The sequence below is a fragment of the Hibiscus syriacus genome, unplaced genomic scaffold (assembly GCF_006381635.1).
Source record: "Hibiscus syriacus cultivar Baekdansim isolate YM2019G1 unplaced genomic scaffold, ASM638163v2 tig00003041_pilon, whole genome shotgun sequence".
NCBI classification, from domain to species: domain Eukaryota; kingdom Viridiplantae; phylum Streptophyta; class Magnoliopsida; order Malvales; family Malvaceae; genus Hibiscus; species Hibiscus syriacus.
Window position 1 is genome coordinate 1,124,138 of NW_024061960.1, and position 24,452 is coordinate 1,148,589.

Below are 24,452 nucleotides of genomic sequence, written 5' to 3' on the forward strand. Positions count from 1 at the left end.
AAGTAAGTTGGGATGCTCTTCTATGTTTCTTAGCCATGTGGGATTGTTTTGTTCTCATATTTTTACTCTTTAAACTTTTGGGATACCCTTCTATGTTTCTTAGCCATGTGAGATTGTTTTTTTTAAAACAATTAAACCAAATGACATCATTTGTTATGATTTTTTTAAACCCCAATTTTATTTTTTTGATTATAGTTATATAATTATATTTATTATTTGATATGTTTTACCTTAAATATTATGTTGTAGTTGATTTGAATCATTTTGTTTCACTTGATTTTACGGTTTTTCATTTATACATGTTATGACTTGTGATATTTTTATACCTTTTAATATTGTAAACTTAAAAAAAGTGTTACATATATATTAATATTGCTTTGAATATTATGTAAAATTAAAAAAATATATTATTTTATATAAAATCCGGTTCAACCGCGGTTCGAACCGCGGTTGAACCAGTGAACCAGTACCTTCACCGGTTCAATGTCCGATCCGATTTTGAAAACATTGTCAAATATCCTTGTTGTCTCTGGTGCTCAAACCTATTACCTTCAAAAATAACAACCATCCCTTTAATCACTAAAGTAATTTAGTTCATGCATCTTAATTTTTTTTTTAAATTTGGTACAACACAACAAATCTATCTCTAAAAGATTTAAATATGTCTATATTTAAATGTAGAAATGGCACTGAGCCTCATTTTCTTTTTGTGATCACAATGCAAGTAGCATGCTTTTCTTTTGAGGATTTTATTTATATTTCTTGATGATAATAATTTTTTAAATAAGTAAAAAGTTGATAGATAAATTAAACAGTTGTTACAAACAATTATCAATATCATTGGCCTAAACTTAAGAAATATTTAATATTATTATATGAGATAAAGTTCAATTATATATTGTGATTTGTTTTTAGTTTTACATAAATTTAGAATCGTTGGATGAGTGAAAACAAATGACTGAGATTAACATTAAGAGATGAGAAGATATTTACAAGGGAAAATAAGTAGTTAATCAATTAATCTATACCGTCTATTTTTACTCACATAGTAGTCTTAAATCTGTATAAAATTTTAAAAAATTATATAGTATATGTGGTTTCTAACAAAAAAAAATATTTAATCCTTGAACATTGGCAGATCCACAACTACTCAAGGATAGATAGATGTCCATCATAAAATTTAATTAATTATTATTTGATTGACGATGCCCATCTTAAAATTTTATTGTATCTATATCATTTAAAATTTTTATGTTATTAATACTTGTATCTATTCTAAAAAAATATTTTAAATTTAGTAATATGTTTATAGATCTTAGGAAAGGCGTGAGCACACGTGCACCAGAGGAACTAGAGGTAGCCAACAACTTAAAAAGAGTAACATAGAGTGATTTACTCAAAAGAAAGTGAAATCGTGTACGTTATATACAATGACAAATTTAAAAATATTTTTATAATAGCTAGATAGGTATTAATAATGATTTTTTTTAAGATGAACAATTAATATAAAAAATTTAAAATTAAGATAAATACGTGTCCATCTTAAAATACTTATGTGTGTCCATATGTATATGTAGATAGGCGAGTGAATGGGGGCATTGCTGGAGTTGAATATAGGTTAAAGTGATGGGAAGGCAGCCTTGCTGCGACAAGCACGGCGTGAAGAAGGGGCCATGGACGGCCGAGGAAGACAAAAAACTAGTCCATTTTATTATCACTCATGCTACTGTTGCCTGGCGTAACGTCCCCAAGCTGGCTGGCCTCCGCCACTATGACAAAAGCTGCCGAATTCGTTGGACCTCATTTATTTCAGAATCACTGGAAAAAATTATGATTTCATTATCTTTAGGTGGTCCAAAATTGCAGCAAGGTAGCCCAGAAGAACCGATAACGAGATCAAGAATCATTGGATTCATAACCATTTTTTTGAAAAATAATTAAGTTTAAAAAAATAATTATGACTTTATTTTGAAAAAATTGGAGATTTTGAATTAATTTGTATTGAATTGAAAGTGAGTCACCATCAACCTTTGAGTTAGGTAGGTCGAATACCTAAAAACTTCTTTTAAAACAATTTTAAGGAAAAATTGTTTTTTAAGACAAAAGTTAGTTTGCATTTACCACAAATTCGATTTAACGGGTTTGAGAGTCGGTTACGCGTGGGGAAGGGTTAGCACCCCCACATCGCCTAAAATTGGTACTCAATCGCTTACATGCTGTCATAATGGCGGAAATCATGAATTCACATCGATAATTAAAATATGATCAATTTATTAAAGTTAATTAATTTGCCTCAAATTATTTATGAGGGAACATTCCTTTATTCGAGAAGAAATAACAAGATTTGTACATCCTCCAATGGGAAGACTATCTCGTCTATTTCTTGTCTAAAAGAATATTTCCTCCTTGATAAAAAAATGTGAATCGAATATAAACTGCAAATTGACATTTGACATACAACAAAATAATGCTTTCCACGCCCATTCTACAAACCGAGTTCACATTTTGTTCGAATTTCATATCAGATCGCATTACTTCGATCAAGCAATGCTTTCCACGCCCATTCTACAAACCGAGTTCTTGAAAATATTCGAATAAAATATCGATAGATAAAGAAAAACGCTAAAAACAAATACAATTTGAAATCTAGAAAATAAAATATTTACAACACACAAAGCTAATAACGTCTATTTAAAATAATACATAGAGCCGTAATATACAATATATACATGAAGGGCTAGAACAAAATAAAATATTATAGATCAAAATATAAATAACAAAAAAATCTTATTCGATGATTTAAGGGACCAAAATAGTACTAACAGAAATTTGAAGGGCTGAACAATAAATACAAATAAACCAGATCCACAATCGAATACATTAAATAATATGGGTACCAGAAACGAAAATAACCCAAAAATAATGTTAGGGAATAAAATAAACTCAACCAGAAACATGAAAGGAAAAATAACAATTTAACCTAAATACAATAATATGCAAAGCAGTGACTAAAATGGAATAATTGCAAATATCGTTACCAAAGTCAAACATAAATAGAAATGGTATAATACATAGGATAATGACTAAAAAATAAACATGGAAATATAAGGGCTCGAATTAAAATATACAAAGTTTTATTTATGACTAAGACACAATATTACAAAAATAGAAAGACCTAAATTGATATTATACCCTTTTCTCAAAACACGCAGCCTCTCCCATTTGAAACGGCGTTGTTCAAGGCGGGATATATAAGCCCGATTAAAGGGTTTCATTTCTTCATACCCTCATTTGCTTCAATTCATCTTGGGAGAGAAAAGAGAGTTTAAGAACTCTCTCAACTCTCTCGTCGGAAAGGGGAAAACCATTGGTCACCGGCGATAAGTCACGGCCGTCCACGGCGGCCGGAGTGAATAAAAATCCTCCAAAAGACCCCTCTCGCTCTCAACTCCCTAAATCTCATCCTATTTCTGCCTAAAATCGACCTCAAACGCCTAGATCTAAAACAAATCAAAAGGTCTACCTTCCGTCGCCATTAAGTCCACCGTCCAATGGGGCCACCATCGAGTTATGTTGATCTTCTCATCGCCACATGTCTTTTCACCACTCAGATTTGTAGTCCGACCACCGGAACTGTTGTCGTTGAAGACCCGAAGGTAAACTCTCCCCCTTTTTTTGTTTGGTTCGAGTTTTTCTCGAGTGTGTTTTCGAATCTCTCTTTTTTCTATCTTTGAATGCTCTCTCTCTAATATCTTTTGGGGTTGCATGTTATGAAAAATAGTGATAGTTTGGTGATAATAATGAACTTTCCTGGGTAGGGGCATGGTCTTCTGATCTTGGTATGTTAAAAATGGGTTTTTGATTTGGTGATATTTTGCACTCTAGATGATTATTTGGTACACTGTGTGGCCGATTTTGATGATGGCAGCGGCTCAAGAGTGTTCTGTGGCAGCTCACGCGGTTGGAGAGTAGGGCTGTGAAGCTCATGTACCGGTTAGATTACTGGTCTTAACTGACGGCGGTGACTATTGATACATTAGGGTTAGAAAACCCTAATCTTAAGCAATCTTAGATCGTTTGATCAAATCTGATCTAATGACTGGAATTCAGGGCGACTGGCAGCTAATGTGGGAAAAATCCTAGCCGATTTGGGTCAGCTGGGCATGAACAGGTCAGATCTTGGGCTCCATTCCAGTCTTGTATCTGGGTTCTGGTGGGCTGGGTAGTTTAGGCTTGAATCTCTATTGGGTCTGTTTGTAATCTGACTCTGTAATGTAAATTAAAATGTCAATAATAATAATAATAATAAGCGTAATTAAAAAACAGACAAAAATGGGTGTCTAGAGCTGCCTCTCTTTCAAATTCTTGTGTTAACAAGAATAGGGCAAAGACTATAAGACAACGAGTTTTTTGTTCCGACTCTCTCTTAGGCTTTGAAATTTGATAGTTTGTTCCTAAGAACGACACTACTCATACATGATAAAGATTTCTGGATGTTTTAGGTAAATTTGGAGATAACACGGTTCCTACGTGATGAGCAAATATGGTTATCTAAGGGTGACACTGCTCCTATGTGATGAGGAGATCTGGTCGATGGATGACACTATTCCTATGTGATGAGGACGTCTTGGCCATCTTTAGGGATAATGTAGATAACATGGTTCCTACGTGATGAGGAAGTCTGGCTATCTAAGGGTGACATGGCTCCTACGTGATGAAGAGATCTGGTCGGTGGATGACACGGTTCCTACGTGATGAGTATGACTGATCATATTTAGGGATGATGAAGATAACACGGTTCCTATGTGATAAGGAAGTCTGGCTATCTAAGGGTGACACTGCTCCTACGTGATGAGGAGATCTGGTTGGTAGATGACACGGTTCCTATGTGATGAGGATGGCTAGCCATCTTTAAGGATAATTTGTTTCAAGAGAAATTGTCTCAAGAGAGACAAAACATGTTTCAAGGGAAACAAACTCAAAGATTTTTATTTCAAGAGAAACTGTCTCAAGAGAAACAAAATTTGTTTCAAGGGAAACATACTCAAAGATTTTTGTTTCAAGAGAAATTGTCTTAAGCGAGACAAAATTTGTTTTGAGGGAAATAATCTCAAAGATTAATTTTGTTTCAAGTAAAATAACTTTGAAATTTGTGTTCCGCTGGAATTATCTCAACCGAAATGAAATATGCTTGGAATAAAAACAATATCAACTGTTCGTGTCTTAAAGAAGATTGTCTTAAGTCATACAAAGTTTGTTTTGAGAAAAAAACAATCTCAAGTGAGATCAACTTTGTTTCAAGTGAAACAAATTCAAATTTGCATCTCAAATGAAAAATGTCTCAAGCGAGACAATTGTTTTGCGATACATTGTCTCAAGCGAGACAAAATTTGATTTTAGAAAACTGTCTCAAGCGAGAAAAAAATTGTTTTTATGAAAAACTGTCTCTAGCGAGATGACACTTTGTTTCGAGAGAAACAATCTCAAAGGCGGCAGACAATTTGCTCCTTCATGTTGAGGAAATCTAGCTGCCTTTAGAAGATTTGATCGTTCACTTCAGGATATCAATTTTGTGGATGGCATTGATCTTTCAGGCCGAAGACATCTAATCATCACCAAACTTTATTTCATGAAAGATCAATAAAAAATTGATGCATTTATGTATGGCTATCCTTGATGTTTATGGGTGTCATAGTGAAGTTTATATTTTATGTGTTTGATTTGATGAATTTTTTAATTTGTCCTAATGAGAGGGGAAATATGCCTTCGATATAGACAAATTTTAAAGTATCCTCATGAGAGAGAAAATCAAAGTCTTTATTGCACATGATGATGAATGTATGATGCAAAGATGCAAACTCATGTAACTGGTATGTATGCGTTGATGTATGTTTTCTCGATCTGTGAGGGGAATGGTTGCGTGAGCAGTCTTCATTCTATCCCCGATTTAGTTTTCTTTATTTCCATTAGGGTGTACTCTTGCAAACTTCGACCTGAGACAATTTGTTTTCATTGCCCCATCAAATTTTGCCTAAAAAATTTGGCTTTCCTTGCCCCAACTTTGATCACGAACTATTGAGATATATTCGTTAAATTTCATGATATGCTTCCAGAGAGATTATCTTGTTTGAAAATGTTTTTCTTCTTCTTTTTATTTTCAAAATTTTGAAGAGTATCAAAAAGAATTTTGAAAAAAATATTGCCTCTGTCTAAGTTTCACAATTGAAATAAATCATAAAACAGGAGTTCATTAGATATCAAAAGAATCAACTGCTCTTTAATATTTCCTAGTTGTAAATCTTTGACAAATGTCAAAATCGACTGGTTGGTTTTGAGGCTAACTACCTACATTTTGAGGTTTGTTTCATTGATTTGTCCTCGATCATTGTGAAAATTATGACATGTCCCTCTTTCTTGGTTTGACTTTTTAATCGGAGGTGGACAAAATAACACAACCAGCATAATCAATTGCTAGACTCTTTAGAACACTTTTGTTTCAGTTCTCTGAAATCTTCCATTTGTTCAAGCTTCGTAGACTCCTCTAGCAAAGGCAACACAAAAATATCGGTCTAAAAATGAGATTCCTGAGTTCTGGTGTGAATTCGACTATAACAGGTGTTCCTAAACTCCCTTAGTCCATATTCACCAAAACTCCTTATTTAGCAAATTTGATTTAATTTTCCATTGTTTGGCTAGATGAATTCAGCTTTATTGTACATATTTTTTTAAAGCTGCCTTTGTTAGTCTAGTTGAAGGATTCATGTCGTCACAAAGTCTTTGACAATCACAGTGGAGCAAACACTGAATTTCCAAGTACCCGATCAATGTCATGGTTTGAATGTAATCTATTCATAAAGACAGAGCTTTCGAGTTTCCTCTATAATCGATTGTTTTGACGGAATAGCTCAACTTTATTGTATATATATATAACTATTTTGGGTATACGAATTCAATTTCTTAATATTGTTAAGAAGAACCTGTTATAGTCTAGGTGTTGTTGAAGGTCAGAAAATCTCATCGTTAGAGTTCAATTCCCAAGAAACTAACTTAAATTAGATTCACCTACTCGACCATTCAATCTTTGAAGATCATGATCATCATTGAACGTCATCAACAGATGTAGGAATCAATTAGCTTTACAATTTCATGTGCCAGATGCCCCATTTTGTCTGCTCCTAACACGTACCTGAATGCCAAACCCTTTGATTGTCTCTTCGTAGTAGTAGATGGTTATTTTAGTCCCTGCAAGAGAAGGGTATGTATTCTGGTGTATTATTTGGAGTAATATTTGGGATTCTTGTTTTGCAAGGGTTTGATCTTGTCATTTGTCAAAGATTTACAACCTTAATTATTAAAAATCTTTTAATTAAGATGATATTTAATGAATTTCAAGATTAAAATTTGCCCATTGCTCATTTCCTCAGAAGGAAGTATTTTATTTAAAATGTTTGAAAGTCAAACGACTTACAAACATTCAAACATAGGAAAAAGAACAAGTTCAAACAAGATGACATGCTTTTGATGAGAATGCAACAAAATTCCTGATAGATGCCCCAACCTTCTCTTGATCAGAATGCCTCATTACACATCAAATGTCCATGCCCCTGAATCAACCAGATCTTGGACCTTGCACTTCAACACCCCACAATTCTTAGTGGTGTGCCATGAGCTCCCAATATGATAGTTTCATATGGCGTTAACATCATGGCCTTCGGGATATGGGACCTCTTTTGGTTTGGATTGAACTGGAGTCACAAGGTTCTTTTCAACTAACGTTGGGAGCAATTCCTTATACGTCATTGGAATTGGATCGGTGCGAGTCTTTTCATGGAACACCTTATGAGGTTTGGCCCCTTGATTAGCTAGATAAGATTCCACTATGTTAATCTCATATATTTTCTCAATGTCAGTACTGTTAGTGCCTCTTATCCTACCATTCTTGATAGCTCTTTCGATCATTTCTCCATATATGATGATGTCAGAGAAACTCTTAGTGGCAGTCCCTATCATGTGGTTGATATATGAAGATTTTAATGTATCGATGAATAGAGTGATGAACTCTTTTTCAATCATTGGTGGATACACTTGAGATACAACATCCCTCCATCGTTGAGCATATTGTCGAAAGTTCTCATCACTCTTAATCTCCATATTTTGTAGCGTTGTTCGATTAGGGGCCATATCAGTCATGTATTTATATTGACCCAAAAAGACACGAGCCAGATATTTCCAGGAGCAGATTTGAGTACGAATCAATTGATTATACCACTTAGAAGTGGATCCAGTCAAACTATCTTGAAAATAGCGGATCAATATCTAATCATTATTGGTGTATCGGTCATCCTTCGAATAAACATCGTGAGATGGGTAGTAGGGCAACTGGTTCCATTGTATTTTTCAAAATCAGGCATTTTGAATTTGATCGGGAGCACCAAGTCAGGAACTAAAACTAGTTCTCTTGCATCCATTTCATTTTTAGAGCTTTGTCCTCTCATTCATTTGAATGTCTCTCTGCACCACTTTTTCAAATTTCTCTAGGATCTCATTCTTGACTCTTTTCATCTCATCAGGAGCTGCCAGGTTGTGATCAGTAGAAGTGTCCCAATGATATAACACAGTTGCATGAGTTTTAGTGACAAAGAAGCCTACTGGGTGTCTTGGAATCTTGTAGGGAGAAATGAGCATTTGCGGGTTTGCATGTGCACTCACACATTTAGAGGTTTCATGAGTCGAGGAAATATTCTATTTGCCTTTTTCTTGGTTGAGCTTAGCCAGTTTTGCTATAATCTGGTTGACTAGGTTGTCTTGGCTTTGCAAGATATGATCTACAGCGGCCTTTTGCTCTTACTCCATTTTAGCTTCTCACTCTGTTTGCATCATTTACAAATTCTCTTCCAACTCTTTCTTCAACTTCTCAAATTTTGCTTCAATTCTCAATATTGTGTGAACAAATATGCACAATTAGAAACACCTCCTCAAAGTCCTCCACGAGATAAACCCATGATTTCATGATTATTGCATGTAAAAATGCCTAAATAAATGCCATGCAGAATGCAAAGATGTAAATGTAGATGCAAAAAGTGTTGATCCCAACGATGAATATCATAGAACAATTTTCGCCAGAGATAAAAACATTCACATTACAAGATAGTCCATTTTACATACATGCTTTCATTTAGATGTTGAGTCTGAAGTGAATCACTGCTTCATCTCGAATCTTTATCCTTGAAAATGATGCCCCTCAAGCGTTCTGTAACCTAACTCCGTTAATGCCCCGACAGTGCTGAAGTCAGTGCGTCACTCCTTGATGACTAGCAATAAAATGATTGTAAATAAGGCTCTACTGTTGGATTACTCCTCGAATCATTAGATCATCATTTCAATCTCGAATGATGCACGATCTTCGAGCAAGTCTCATTCTTGTACTCTGAACTTCTTTTAGCCTTCGGTGCATGTCTGTGTATGCGACTGCTTGATTGAAAACTTTTACCTCTTCTTGTGAAAATTTTCTCTCGAATATCCCCTTGCGGATCAACACTTTTGCATTATGTTATGTTGATGAAATGCAATGGAAAGAAGGACGAAAAATGACAAACAAAAGAAAAGAAATAAGGTAGTACGGGCAAGATAATCAATAAAATTAAAAATGCTATTTAAAGATAAATATAACACCTACCCAATCATGATATCTACCCGAGCATGTTTTTATCAGATAATAATCCTACCCAGACATGCTTTCTAGCCACAATGATTATTTTCAAGAAATTATTCTAATCGCATGGTATCTAGTTCGCATGATTTTATTCAATAAAAGTTAAAACAAAAGGAAGAGTTCATAAACGCTCATCCTCTGTGTACAGTTACTTTAGGTACCTACTGACGGATAGAGGTTTGGTATTACTATACCTATGGTGACCGTTCTATGGTTCACTATATGCATGGTTTCGGTTATAACAGGAAAAAATACTCAAATTGTCCCTGATGTCGGTGCCCCCTTGGGCTGCCAAACCCTCGATCCTTACCCATTACATGTTTCAAATGGAATGAGTTCAATTCGAGGGGATTTACTTCCTTATACCCATACGAGGAATAAATCCCTGAGAAGGTATAAGGCATGTATCCTAGGGGTTATTTGCTAAAACTCATATGAAGAATGAATTCTTAAGAGAGTAAAGCATTCACCCCGACTTACTTGGAACAAAGCTCGGGTCTAGAGCTTATGTCATGCAAATGCACGTGATGTGTGTGAGGAGGAGCGTACAAACCTTTGACTCTAAAGAGAGAGAAAAAACTCTCAATCGATACTTGAACACTGCTAAAATCAAAGATTTAAAAAATTAGTCTCACAATTAAAAATAAAGAAATTAAAAAACTTCAACAAATGAATCATAAGTTAACTATAGACTTGAACTTATAATTTCCACCACTACGACAATGTGTAAGCGACTTACAGTCTGACTCTCTAAAAAAAGTCCCTAGTAGAGTCGCCAAGCTGTCATAACCATTTTTTGAAAAACAATTATGACTTTATTTTGAAAAAAATTGGAGATTTTGAATTAATTTGCATTGAATTGAAAGAGAGTCACCATCGACCTTTGAGTTAGGTATGTTGAATACCTAAAAACGTCTTTTAAAACAATTTTAAGGAAAAATCGTTTTTAAGACAAATATTGGTATATGTTTACCACAAATTCGATTTAACAGGTTCGTGAGTCGGTTACGCGTAGGGAAGGGTTAGCACCCCCACAGCGCCCAAAATTGGTACTCAATCGCTTACATGCTATCGTAATGGTAGAAATCATGAATTCTCATCGATAATTAAAATATGATCCATTTATTAAAGTTAATTAATTTGGCTCGAATTATTTATGAGGGAGCATTCCTTTATTTGAGAAGAAATCACGAGATTTGCACATCCTCCAATGGGAAGGCTATCTCGTCTATTTCTTGTCTAAAAGAATATTCCCTCCTCGATAAAAAAGGCGAATCGAATATAAACTGCAAATTGACATTTTGTATACAACAAAATAAATTTCTATTTAAAGAAACATACATTGCATTGTCCAACTTAAAATAAAAATGAATTAATTAGTAAAATAAAATCAATTTATTTCAAGTTCACATTTTGTTCGAATGTCGTATCAGATCGTATTACTTCGATCAAGCAATGCTTTCCACGCCATTCTACAAATCGAGTTCTTGAAAATATTCAAATAAAACATCTATAGGTAAAGAAAAATGCTAAAAACAAATACAATTTGAAATCTACAAAATAAAATATTTACAACACACAAAGCTAATAACGTCTATTTAAAATAATACATAGAGCTGTAATATACAACATATATATGAAGGGCTGGAACAAAATAAAATATTATAGATCAAAATATAAATAACAAAAAAATCATATTCGATGATTTAAGGGACCAAAATAGTACTAACAAAAATTTGAAGAGTTGAACAACAAATATAAATAAACCAGATCCACAATCGAATACAATAAATAATATGAGTACCAGAAACTAAAATAACCCAAAAATAATGTCAGGGACTAAAATAAACTCAACCATAAACATGAAAGGAAAAATAACAATTTAACCTAAATACAATAATATGCAAAGTAGTGACTAAAATGGAATAATTGCAAATATCGTGACCAAAGTCAAACATAAATAGAAATGGTATAATATATAGGATAATGACTAAAATGTTGAAAACATTTTGATGTTTCGATATAATAAATAAAGTGTTAATGAATTTTAAGATTTTATATTTAATTTTAAATACAATATTCGATTTAATTAATTGAATATCACAAATATTACTCCAAGTTTTCAGATATCAATTTTACTCCTTACTTAAATGAAAATTTGTGTTTAACTCTTAAAATATTTTTGAAATAATTTTTACAAAGTATTTCGAACCAAAATTGAGTCAAAATTGAGTTTTCAATAGGGAGAAACCGATACCCTCTTAAGAGGTACTGATACCCCTCAAACTATGAATGCAAAAAGGGTACCGATACCCCTATGCAAAGAGATACCGATACCTAGCCAAAGGTACCATACCCCTTTTTGTTTATTTTCTCTCCGAGAAAAACATAATGCTAAATGGGTACCGATACCATGTGAGGTATCGATACCTATTTACACAGAAGTATCGATACCCCCTTGAGAGGTATCGATACCCTTATTCTTATAACGATCGAAATATTTGAATTTTATACATGTAGTATCGATACCCATTGAAGGGGTGCCGATACCCCTACACTCCTAATAGTTATTTCAACTGGATTTTCACACTACAACGGCTCTATCATCACCAATTTGATTCCCAATGGCTAGAACTAATCCAAGGTGTATTTAAACAAGTTCTTGAAGCCATTGATGATTAAGATTTATCAAGAAAAGATAGAGAAACAAAAGAGAAAGCATCAAACATCAAGTTTGAGCAATTCAAGCCAAAATCCTTTCAATATTCTTTTTGCTTTCAAGAACACAATTTGTGCTCAATTATAATTATCTTTGAGTGTTCTTTCTTGGTTCTAGAATTGTGCAAACTATCTACCTTATGAGGTTTTTTGTGTAAAGTTTGTGAAATTTGTAAATTTCTGTTTGGGAGAGAGTGTTCTCAAGAATTTGAGGTATAATTCTTAAGGGAGTTGTAAGGTTACTCTTTGTCCTCAAAAGAAAGACAAATTAGTGAATTTATGGAAAATCCTTAGTGTGGATAGCTAAGGTAGTGAACGTAGACTTTAGTTGAGTAAGTCGAACCACTCTAAATCGCTGTGCAAATCTTTTCAATGTTCTGTCAAAGCTTCCACCAAAATTTTAATTACCAATTTACCCCCTCTTAGTCGATTCATCCGATCGATTAACTCAACAATTAGTATCAAAGCTATACTCATTTGAAGGTTTTACCACCTCTTGACTAGATTCGGGAAGAGTTCAATCGATATTTAAGTTATCAATGACTTCTACATCAAACTTCAACTTCGTTCTTGATTCTCAGACCGCCAACAAGCCTCCTTTCTTCAATGGAGCTAACTATACTTATTGGAAGAATAAGATGAAGTTCTTCATTCAATCAAGTGACATGGGAGCATGGAAAATCACGATGAACGGATACTCTAAACCATCCACAAATCCGAATATGTGGAGTGAAGAAGAGACGAGATTATTCCAGCTCAACTCAAAAGCTATCCATATTATTTTCTGTGCACTTGACCAGATGAATACGAGAGAGTATCATCTTGTACAACCGCCAAGGAGATATGGGACAAAATACAAGTCACACATGAAGGAACTAACGAGGTAAAAGATTAAAAAATTAGTCTTCTTACTCATAGCTATGAAAATTTCAGGATGAATCCAGGAGAAGATATCAAATCTATGACAGATAGATTTTTCGTGATTGTCAATGGCCTCAAGGCATATGGAGAAATCATTCCAAATAAGAAGCTTATAAGGAAGATAATTTATTCTCTTCCAAAAGCTTGGCAATCGAAGAAGACCACGATTATTGAAGCTAAAGACCTAATGTCTTTAACTCTCAATGAGCTCATTGGTTCTCTCCTCACGCATGAAATGATGATTCAAGATGAGGTAGACCTTGAGAAGAAGGACGAGACAAAGAAGGATATGGAGAAAATGAAGAATATTGGAGTTGCTCTCAAATCCACAAAAGATGAGAGTGATTCTGATGATGATGACGATGATGAAGACATATCATTATTTGCCAAACGGTTCAAAAAATTAATGAAGCCCAATAGAGGAAGAAAATTCAAAAGAAATGAAGGCTTCAAAACTGAATTAAAGGAGAAGGACCCTATCATTTACTATGAATGCAAAAAGCTCGGGCATGTCAAATAAATTTGGGGTCATTCAAAGAAGAAACAAAAAACACACATGGCTACTTGGAGTGATGATGAATCATCCAATGAAAAGGAACAAGAAGTAGTAAACCTGTGCTTGATAGCCACTGAGGAAGATTCTCAGGTAACCTCTAACTCATTTAATTTAGAAGATTATTCTTTTGATGAGTTATTAGAGGAATATAATGGGTTGGCTTTGAATTATGAGAAATTGTTTTCAAAATACAAGAAAGATATTTCAAAACTGAAAACCGAAAAAAATCTCATATCCAAGACCAACATTGATCTTGAGAGTAAGATTAAAAATTTGCAAATCAAATTAGATGAGTTTGAAAAGAAAAATTGTGATTTGCATAACTTATTTTCAAGAGTAAATGACGATCATCAAAAGAAAATTGATGATCTTAAAGGTTCTTTCGATAATGTTGGATCAAAATGTTTTGAAAAAGGAGAAAGTTCAAAATCCATCTATATTAGAAAAATCTTTAAAACTTACAATCATAGAGGTCCCCAAAGAACCTCTAATGGTAAAATCGTTAGAAGTATATGGGTCCCTAAAGGACTCAATACTAATAAGGATAAGGATATCATAAACAAATAGATACCCAAGGGGACTAGGATTTTAGGAACTAATGAATATGAACCCGAAAGAATTTGGGTACTAAAAATAAAAAATTAACCTATGTTTGTAGGAAAATGAGTATTGCTACAAGGCACGAAGTACAAGTTCAAACTCATGGTTCCTTAATAGTGAATGCTCAAGACATATGACAGGAGACAAGAGCCATTTTATAGAGCTTAACGACAAAAATGTAGGAGTGGTAACCTTTGGTGACAACTCAAAAGGTTACCTTGAAGGTGTAGGTACTATATGTAATACCTCTTCCATACAAATAGGAAAAGTATTATATGTGAACGAGTTGAATCATAATCTCTTAAGTATTAGTCAATTATGTGATAAGGGATACAATGTCATGTTTAAATCAAACGGTTGTAAAGTTATTGACATTACATCTAATCGGAATGTGTTTATTGGTCATAGAATAGGAAACATATACATGGTGCATTTAGATTATATTAATATGACTAATTTATGCCTAGTTGCCAAGGATGAACATGATAGTTGGTTATGGCATAGGAGACTAGGACACACTAGCATGAGTGTTTTACAAAGACTAATTCAAAGAAATTTAGTGAGAGGTTTGCCAAAGCTAAAATTTGATAAATATAAAATCTGTGATGTTTGTGCTAAAGGAAAACATAAGAGAGTTTCCTTTAAATCCATTAATGATGCATCCACTAGTATAATATTACAATTGATCCATAAAGATCTTTTTGGGCTAATTTGGACTATTAGCTTAGGTAGAAAACAATATGCCTTTGTATTGGTAGATGACTAATCTAGATATACTTGTGTTTTTATTTTTAAGTACTAAAGATGAAGCATTAGAACATTTTATCACTTTTTCAAAAGTAATCCAAATCAAAAAAAAGTTACTCCATTTCTAGTGTTAGGAGTGATCATGGTACTAAATTTGAAAATCTTGGATTTATTGAGTTTTATAATTCAAATGGATTTAGCCATAATTTTTCAGCATCTAGAACCCCTCAACAAAATAGAGTTGTTGAGAGGAAAAATCAAACTTTAGAAGAAATGGATAGAACCATGCTTTGTGAAAATAATTTGCCAAAATATTTTTGGGCAGAAGCCACAAATACCGCTTGTTATGTTATTAATCGGGTAATGATTAGGCCTATTTTGAAGAAAACTCCATATGAAATTTTCAAAAATAAAAGGCCTAACATTAGCTATTTTCATCCATTTGGATGTAAATGTTTTGTTTTAAACAACGGTAAAGATAACCTTGGCAAATTTGATGCTAAAAGTGATGAAGGAATTTTTTTAGGCTATTCCTTAAATTATAAAACTTATCAGGTATTCAATAAAAGAACTTTAGTGGTAGAAGAGTCTATTCATGTTGTTTTCGATGATAATCCCCTTCTGAGGAATGATTCTTGTGTTGATGATGACATAGGTATTGTAAATGCAAATGACGTTGGAGAACCATCATCAAAGGAAGAAATGAAGGATGAGGAAACTCAAGATGCCTTCAAGAATCTAACCATTGAAGAAAGGGAAGTCACATACCTAAGAGAATACAACTATGTCAAGGATGGTGGGATTTTAGGTGATCTATCCAAAGGGGTAACTACTCTATCTTCTCTTAGGAAATTATGTAATTATGTTGCATTTATCTCATGCATAGGGCCTAAAAATATTAAAGAAGCATTAACCGATGAAAATTGGATTATGACTATGCAAGAAGAGTTAAATAAATTTGAGAGAAGTAAAGTATGAACATTAGTTAAAAGTCCTAGTAATAAATCTACTATAGGTACTAAATTGGTGTTTAGGAACAAATTAGATGAAAGTTGTAATATAGTGAGGAACAAGGCTAGACTTGTTGCTCAAGGGTATACTCAAGAAGAAGATATAGAGTATGATGAAACATATACTCCCGTAGCTAAGATGAAAGCAATTAGAATGTTATTAGCATTTACATGTTTCAATGAATTTAAACTTTATCAAATGGATGTTAAAAGTGCATTTTTAAATGGTTTTATAAAAGAAGAAGTGTATGTGGAACAACCTCCTGGTTTTGAAGATTCAAAATTTTCAAATCATGTTTTTAAGTTGACAAAAAGCTTTATATAGTTTAAAACAAGCTCCTAGAGCTTGGTATGAAAAATTGTCAAACTTTTTAATTGAAAAAGGTTTTTTAAAAGAGAAGGTTAACACTACATTGTTTTCAAAGCGAAAAGGTAAAGATTTGTTAGTAGCTCAAATTTATGTTGATGATATAATATTTGGTTCTACTAATGATGCTCTTTGCCAAGAATTTTCTAAACTAATGCATAGTGAATTTGAGATGAGCATGATGAGGGAGCTTTCATTTTTTTGGGGCTCTAAATCAAGCAAAGAAAAGATGGCATCTTCATTAATCAAGCAAAGTACGTCAAGGATGCTCAAGAAGTTTGGATTGGAAAATATTAAATCCCAAGCCATTCCTATGAGTTCTTCTACAAAGCTTAAGAAAGATGAATGATGTAAATGTGTCGATGTTAAATTATATAGGTCAATGATTGGTTCTTTACTTTATTTAACTGCAAGTAGATCGGACATTATGTTTAGTGTTTACTTATGTGCTAGATTTCAATCATGCCCTAAGGAATCACAACTACAAGACATTAAGAGAATCTTTAGATACCTTAAGAACACTCCTAGTTTAGGACTTTGGTATCCTAGAGACTCTAGCTTTAGCTTGCATACCTTCTCTGATGCGGATTATGGAGGATGTAAATTAGATAGGAAGAGCACTTCCGATACTTGTCAATTCCTAGGAAATATGTTGATTTCTTGGGTTTCAAAGAAACAAAATATTGTTGCATTATCTACCACTAAAACGGAATACATTTCAGCGGGTAGTTGTCGCGCACAAGTTTTATAGATGAAACAATAACTTTTAGACTATGGAATTGAAGTTGGTACTATACCTATCAAGTGTGACAATACTAGTGCTATTTGTCTCACTAAAAATCTCATCCAACACCCTAGAACTAAAGACATTGAAATTAGACATCATTTCATTAGAGATCATGTCACAAAAGGAGATGCAATTTTAGAATTTGTAGACACTTTGCATCAAATAGCTGATATTTTTACAAAATATTTAGACAAAGAAAGATTTTGGACACTTAGGAGAGAATTAGGCTTAACTGGCCTACCTTGACTTAGTGTTTAAAATGATTTTAACACTTTTAATTAATAAATGAAAAATACTTATAAAAATGACAGTTTTGAATGCATTCTATGCTAATAGTTAGGGGGAGTTTGTGATCTTTAGAGAAAATTAATAATATGTTAAAATAAAATTTTAAGGGTAGATTTTATTAATTGAACATAGTTAATTTTTAAAATATGAGTTGCCAATACCTCTAGAGCTGATTAATTTAGCATTCTAAGTGTTTAAATACAAATTTTTGACATTTTTGTGCACTAGGTATCGATACCTATCACCCAGGTACCGATACCCTCTTGCTAGGTATTGATATTGGTTCAATAGGTATCGATACCCTCTTTGAATGTGTATCGATACCCCTCGATGGTACTGATACCCCCTGTCAGGTTTAGGCTTTAAAATCCCCAAATCTTCATATTTTAGCCAAAACCTAAAATATTTCACTCTTAGTCGTTCCTCTCTTCTTAGACTCTCAAACTTTCATTTGCCTCAAAATCAAAGAATACAAGTCGGATTTAAACTATTCTTCAACATATAATCCTGCTAGCATCATCAAATTAGTGCAAAAAACAACAAATCTCACTCAATCTTCAAATTTTCATGGTAACTTTTCTAAAAACACTATTTTATTGATTTTTGAACACATGACTAGTTTTAGTTAGTTCTAGTTTGAATTAGTGATCGGGCATTGCTTATATTATGATTTTACACTAGAATCTACAACAAATTTTTATCAAAAACACTATTTTCAGATTTTTTTTAATTCGAAATAAAAAAAATATATGTTTTTATTCAAATGGTTGTTTTTGATTTAATTATGTTATTTTCATGAAAACTATATACATTATAAACTTTTAAACTTAATTTTTAAAATATTTTTTCAAAATTGCTCGTTATACACTAAGTTAGAGAACCTTGAATTATTGAGGACTCATATTGAGTTTTGAGATTGATTGTGTTGCATACATGTGTTTTAAAATTGCAGATACTCTTTCATATTCCGATTTCATAAACCATGACTTATTCTAAACGACCTAGGACATCTTCGATTCGATCAAAATAATCTCCAAACTCACATTCAAACCCACCTCCAAATCCTCTTCCTATTCCACCACAAAACCCTAATGAACCCGAGATGACAATTCAAAACTTGTGTTTTAATGAACCAAATCGTAGAGGTCTCTACACTAGGTTCGTTAACCACTTCGAGCCGTATAATATTTGGGAAGTACATATCCCTTATCTTCAAGCCATGATAGACAAGAAATTTAAATAACTCCCTACCCTCCAATCATGGAAATTTAATAAACTCTTTCAGCTTGAACCAGTTGTTTACCACCAACTTGTTCGTATTTTCCACTCAAATGCAGTTTGTGTCTAAAACGAGTCTAGAATCGCAACCAATAGTATTCGTTCTTATCTCCTAAGCCAATACTTCATATTGACTCAGACTACATCTCTAACGTATTTGGTCTAGATAATAGAGGTTTAGACAATGAGCGAGATATAGTGGCTACTCCTTATAAAGCCAAGTCTAGTGTAAGTGTTTTAGATCATCACGGACGTTTTCTTCATCTGATTATCTCTTGGTGGTTTAGACCATCCGGAGGCAAATATTTCACTCTTAGAGCACTTGACCTATGGTGGATACATTGTATCCAAAAAATAAGAAAATAAACCTTCCACAAATTATCTTTACAGAGCTCGTTGAAACCGTAAACAATGTCCCTTCTAAACATGTAGAAACTTTAGTTTACGGCTGCCTACTTAGTAACATGTTTATCAAAGCCAAGCTTAAAGTAGAGCTTGATGTAGTCATCCCTCTTACCACCCAAATCAATCTCACATCTTGAAGCCATTGATGATTATGATTTATCAAGAAAAGCTATAGAAACAAAAGAGAAAGCATCAAACATCAAGTTTGAGCAATTCAAGCCAAAATCCTTTCAATATTCTTTTTGTTTTCAAGAACACAATTTGTGCTCAATTGTAATTATCTTTGAGTGTTCTTTCATTTTTCTAGAATTGTGCAAACAATCTACGTTGTGAGGTTTTTTTTTGTAAAGTTTGCAAAATTTGTAAATTTCTCTTTGGGAGAGTGTGTTCTCAAGAATTTGGAGTATAATTCTTAAGGGAGTTGTAAGGTTACTCTTTGTCCTCAAAAGAAAGACAAATTAGTGAATTTTTGGAAAATCCTTAGTATGGATAGCTAAGGTAGTTGACATAGACTTTGGTTGAGAAAGTCGAACCACTCTAAATCGCTGTGCAAATCTTCTCAATTTTTTGTTAAAGCTTCCACCAAAATTTTAATTGCCAATTCACCCCCTCTTGGCCTATTCATCCGATGGATTAACTAAACATAAAGAATAAACATGGAAAGATAAGGGCTCGAATTAAAATATCACAAAGTTTTATTTATGACTAAGACATAATATTATAAAAATAGAAGGACCTAAATTGATATTATACCCTTTTCCCAAAACACGCAACCTCTCCCCTTTGAAACATCGTCATTCAGGGGGTGATATATAAGCCCGATTAAAGGGCTTTATTTCTTCATACCCTTATTTGTTGTGCTTCATCTTGGGAGAGAAAAGAGAGAGTTTAAGAACTCTCTTAACTCTCCCGTCGGAAAGGGGAAAGTCATCGGTCACCGGTGGTAAGTCACGGCCGTCCACGGCAGCCGAAGGGAATAAAAATCGTCTTAAAGACCCCTCTCACTCTCAACTCCCTAAATATCATCCTATTTCGGCCTAAAATCGACCTCAAACTCCTAGATCTAAAAAAAACCGAAAAGTCTACCTTCTGTCGCCGTTAAATCCACCGTCTGATGGGGCCACTGTCTAGTTATGTTAATCTCCTCATCTTCACATGCCTATTCACCGCTCAGATTTTTAGTCCGACTATCGGAGTTGCTATCATCGAAGACCCAAGATAAACTCTCCCTCTTTTTTGTTTGGTTCAAGTTTTTTTCGAATGTGTTTCCGAATCTCTCTTTTTTTATCTCTGAATCATCTCTCTTTTATATCTTTTGGGGTTTCATATTATAAAAAATAGTGATGGTTTGGTGGTAATAATGAACTATCATGTGTGGTCGGTTTTGATGATAACGACGACGGCTCACGCGACTGAGGAGTAGGGTAGTGAAGCTCACGCGCCGGTTCGATGGCTGGTCTTCACTGGAGGCGGTTGTTGCTAATACATTAGGGTTAAAAAACCCTAATCTTGAGTGATCTTGAACAATTGTATCAAATCTGATCCAACAGCTGGAATCCAAGGCGACTGGCAGCTAATGTGGGAAAACCCTAGCGAGTTTGGTCAACTGGGCTTGAATGGGTCATATCTTGGGCTCCATTCGGGTCTTGTATCTGGGCTCTGGTGGGTAGGGTAGTTTAGGCCTGAATCCCTATTGAGAAAACTCTCTCAAGCGAGACAAAATTTATTTTTATGAAAAACTGTCTCTAGTGGGACAACACTTTGTTTCGAGAGAAACAATCTCAAAGGCGACAGACAATTTGCTCCTGCATGTTAAGGTAATCTAGCTGCCTTTTGATCGTTCACTTCAGGATATCAATTCTGTGGATGGCATTGATATTTCAGGTTGAAGACATCTAATAATCACCAAACTTTATTTCTTGAAAGATCAATAAAAAATTGATGCATTTATGAAAGGCTATCCTTGATGTTTATGGGTGTCATGATGAAGTTTATATTTTATGTGTTTGATTTGATGAATTTTTGAATTTGTCCTCATGAGAGGGGAAATATGCCTTTGATAGAGACAAAATTTAAAGTATCCTCATGAGAAGGAAAATCAAAGTCTTTATTGCACATGATGATGAATGTACGATGCAAAAATGCAAACTCATGTAACATGTATGTATGTGTTGATGTATGTTTTCTCGATCTGTGAGGGGAATAGTTGCGTGAGCAGTCTTTAATTTATCCCTGATTCAGTTGTCTTCATTTCCACTAAGGTGTAATTTTGCAAACTTCGACCTGAGACAATTTGTTTTCCATACTCCATCAAATTTTGCCCAAAATATTTGGCTTTCCTTGCCCCAGCTTTGATCACGAACTTCTGAGATATATTCGTTGAATTCCATGATATGCTTCCAGAGAGATTATCTTGTTTGAAAATGTTTTTCTTCTTTTTATTTTCAAAATGTTGAAAAGTATCAAAAAGAATTTTAAAAAAATATTGCTTTTTTCTAAGTTTCACAATTGAAATAAATCATAAAACAAGAGTTCATTGGATATCAAAAGAATCAACTACTCTTTTAATATTCCATAGCTGCAATATTTGACAAATGTCAAAATCGACAGTTTGGTTTTGAGGCTAACTACCTACATTTTGAGGTTTGTTTCATTGATTTATCCTCGGTCATTGTGAAAATTATGAGATGCCTCTCTTTCTTGGTTTGACATTTTAATCGGAGGTGGACAAAATAATACAACTAGCATAATCAATTGCTAGACTCTTTAGAACACTTTTGTTTCAATTCTCTGAAATCTTCCATTTGTTCAAGCTTCGTAGACTCCTCTAGCAAAGGCAGCACAGAAATATCGGTCTAAAAATGAGATTCCTGAGTTCTTGTGTGAATTCGACTATAACGAGTGTTCCTCAACTCCCTTAGTCCATATTCACCAAAACTCCTTATTTAGCAAATTTGATTTAATTTGCCATTGTTTGGCTAGCTGAATTCAGCTTTATTGTATATATTTTTTTAAAATTGCCTTTGATAGGCTACCTGAAGGATTCATGTCGTCACAAAGTCTTTGACTTGACAATCACAGTGGAGGAAACACTGAATTTCCAAAATGTCATGGTTTAAATGTAATCTATTCATAAAGACAAGGCTTTTGAGTTTCCTCTATAATCGATTGTTTTAACGGAATAGCTTAACTTTATTGTATACATATTTAACTATTTTGGGTATACGAATTAAATTTCTTAATCTTGTTAAGAAGAACCTGTCATAGTCTAGGTGTTGTTGAAGGTCAAAAAATCTCATCGTTAGAGTTCAATTCCCAATAAACTTACTTAAATTAGATTCACCTACTCGACCATTCAATCTTTGAAGATCATGATCATCATTAAACGTCATCAATAGAGTATGAACCAATTAGCTTTGCAATTTCATGTGCCAGATGCCCCATTTTGTCTTCTCCTAACACGTACCTGAATGACAAACCCTTTGATTGTCTCTTCGTAGTAGTAGATGGTTATTTTGGTCCCTGCAAGAGAAGGGTATGTATTCTAGAGTATCATCTGGAGTAAGATTAGGGATTCTTGTTTTGTAGGGGTTCAATCTTATCATTTGTTAAAGATTTACAACCTTAATTATTAAAAATCTTTTAATTAAGATGATATTCAAGGAATTTCAAGATTAAAATTTTCTCATTGCTCATTTCCTCATAAGGAAGTATTTTATTTAAAATGTTCGAAGGTCAAACGACTTACAAACATTCAAACATAGGAAAAAGAACAAGTTCAAACAAGATGACATGCTTTTGATGAGAATGCAACAAAATTCCTGATAGATGTCCCAGCCTTCTCTTGATCAGAATAACTCATTACATATCGAATGTCCATGCCCCTGAATCAATCAGATCTTGAACCTTGCGCTTCAACACCCCACAATTCTCAATGGTGTGCCATGAGCTCCCAATATGATAGTTGCATATGGCGTTAACATCACGACCTTCAGGATATGGGACCCCTTTTGGTTTGGATTGAACTGGAGTCACAAGGTTCTTCTTAACTAGCGTTGGGAGCAATTCCTCATACGCCATTGGAATTGAATCGATGTGAGTTTTTCATGGAACACCTTATGAGGTTTGGCCCCTTGATTAGCTATATAAGATCCCACTATGTTAATCTCATATCTTTCCTCAATGTCAGTACTGCTAGTGCCTCTTATCCTGCCATTCTTGATAGCTCTTTCGATCATTTCTCCATTTATGATGATGTCATAGAAACTCTTAGTGGCAACCCCTATCATGTGGTTGATATATGGAGATTTTAATGTATCGATGAATAGAGTGATGAACTCTTTTTCAATCACTTGTGGATGCACTTGAGATACAACATCCCTTCATCGTTGAGCATATTGTCGAAAGTTGTCATCACTCTTTATCTCCAAATTTTGTAGCGTTGTTTGATTAGGGGCCATATTAGTCATGTGTTTATATTGACCCAAAAAGGCGCAAACCAGATATTTCCAGGAGTAGATTTGAGTATAACTCAATTGATTATACCACTTAGAAGCAGATCCAGTTAAACTATCTTGAAAGTTGTGGATCAATATCTCATCATTGTTGGTGTATCAGTCATCCTTCGAATAAACATCGCGAGATGGGTAGTAGGGAAACTGGTTCCATTGTATTTTTCAAAATCGGGCATTTTGAATTTCATTGGGAGCACTGATAACTCCGTAAAAGGTCCTATTTTGGTACCTTTTCATTTAAGTTATTGATTGCCTAAAGGCTAATTTTTTACCATGTAGATGCATTTAGAAGCATTTAGTTGTATGTGGTGGAATATGGTTTACCGCGGCATTTTATTTTTAAAGCGGTGCTTCCTTATGGGAAATGTGTTTGTCTGATGATGTGCAAGAATTGAAAGCAAGAAAAAAAGTAAAGGAAATGTCGTGACATAAGGAGATTGCTGAGCAAATTGAAATTGCCAAGTTCGACTGCCATTTTGAAAGCGCTTAAAGTGTAAGAAGATATTTTTGAAGCCAGCTGTCTCCGACTTTCCAAGAGCTCTGCCCGAG

General features: G+C 33.9%; 1 pseudogene; it reads left to right on the plus strand.

Moving 5' to 3' along the window:
• The first annotated feature begins 1,626 nt into the window (after nt 1-1,626).
• LOC120167750 overlaps nt 1,627-24,452 on the plus strand; it is a 45,941-nt pseudogene continuing 23,115 nt past the window's right edge.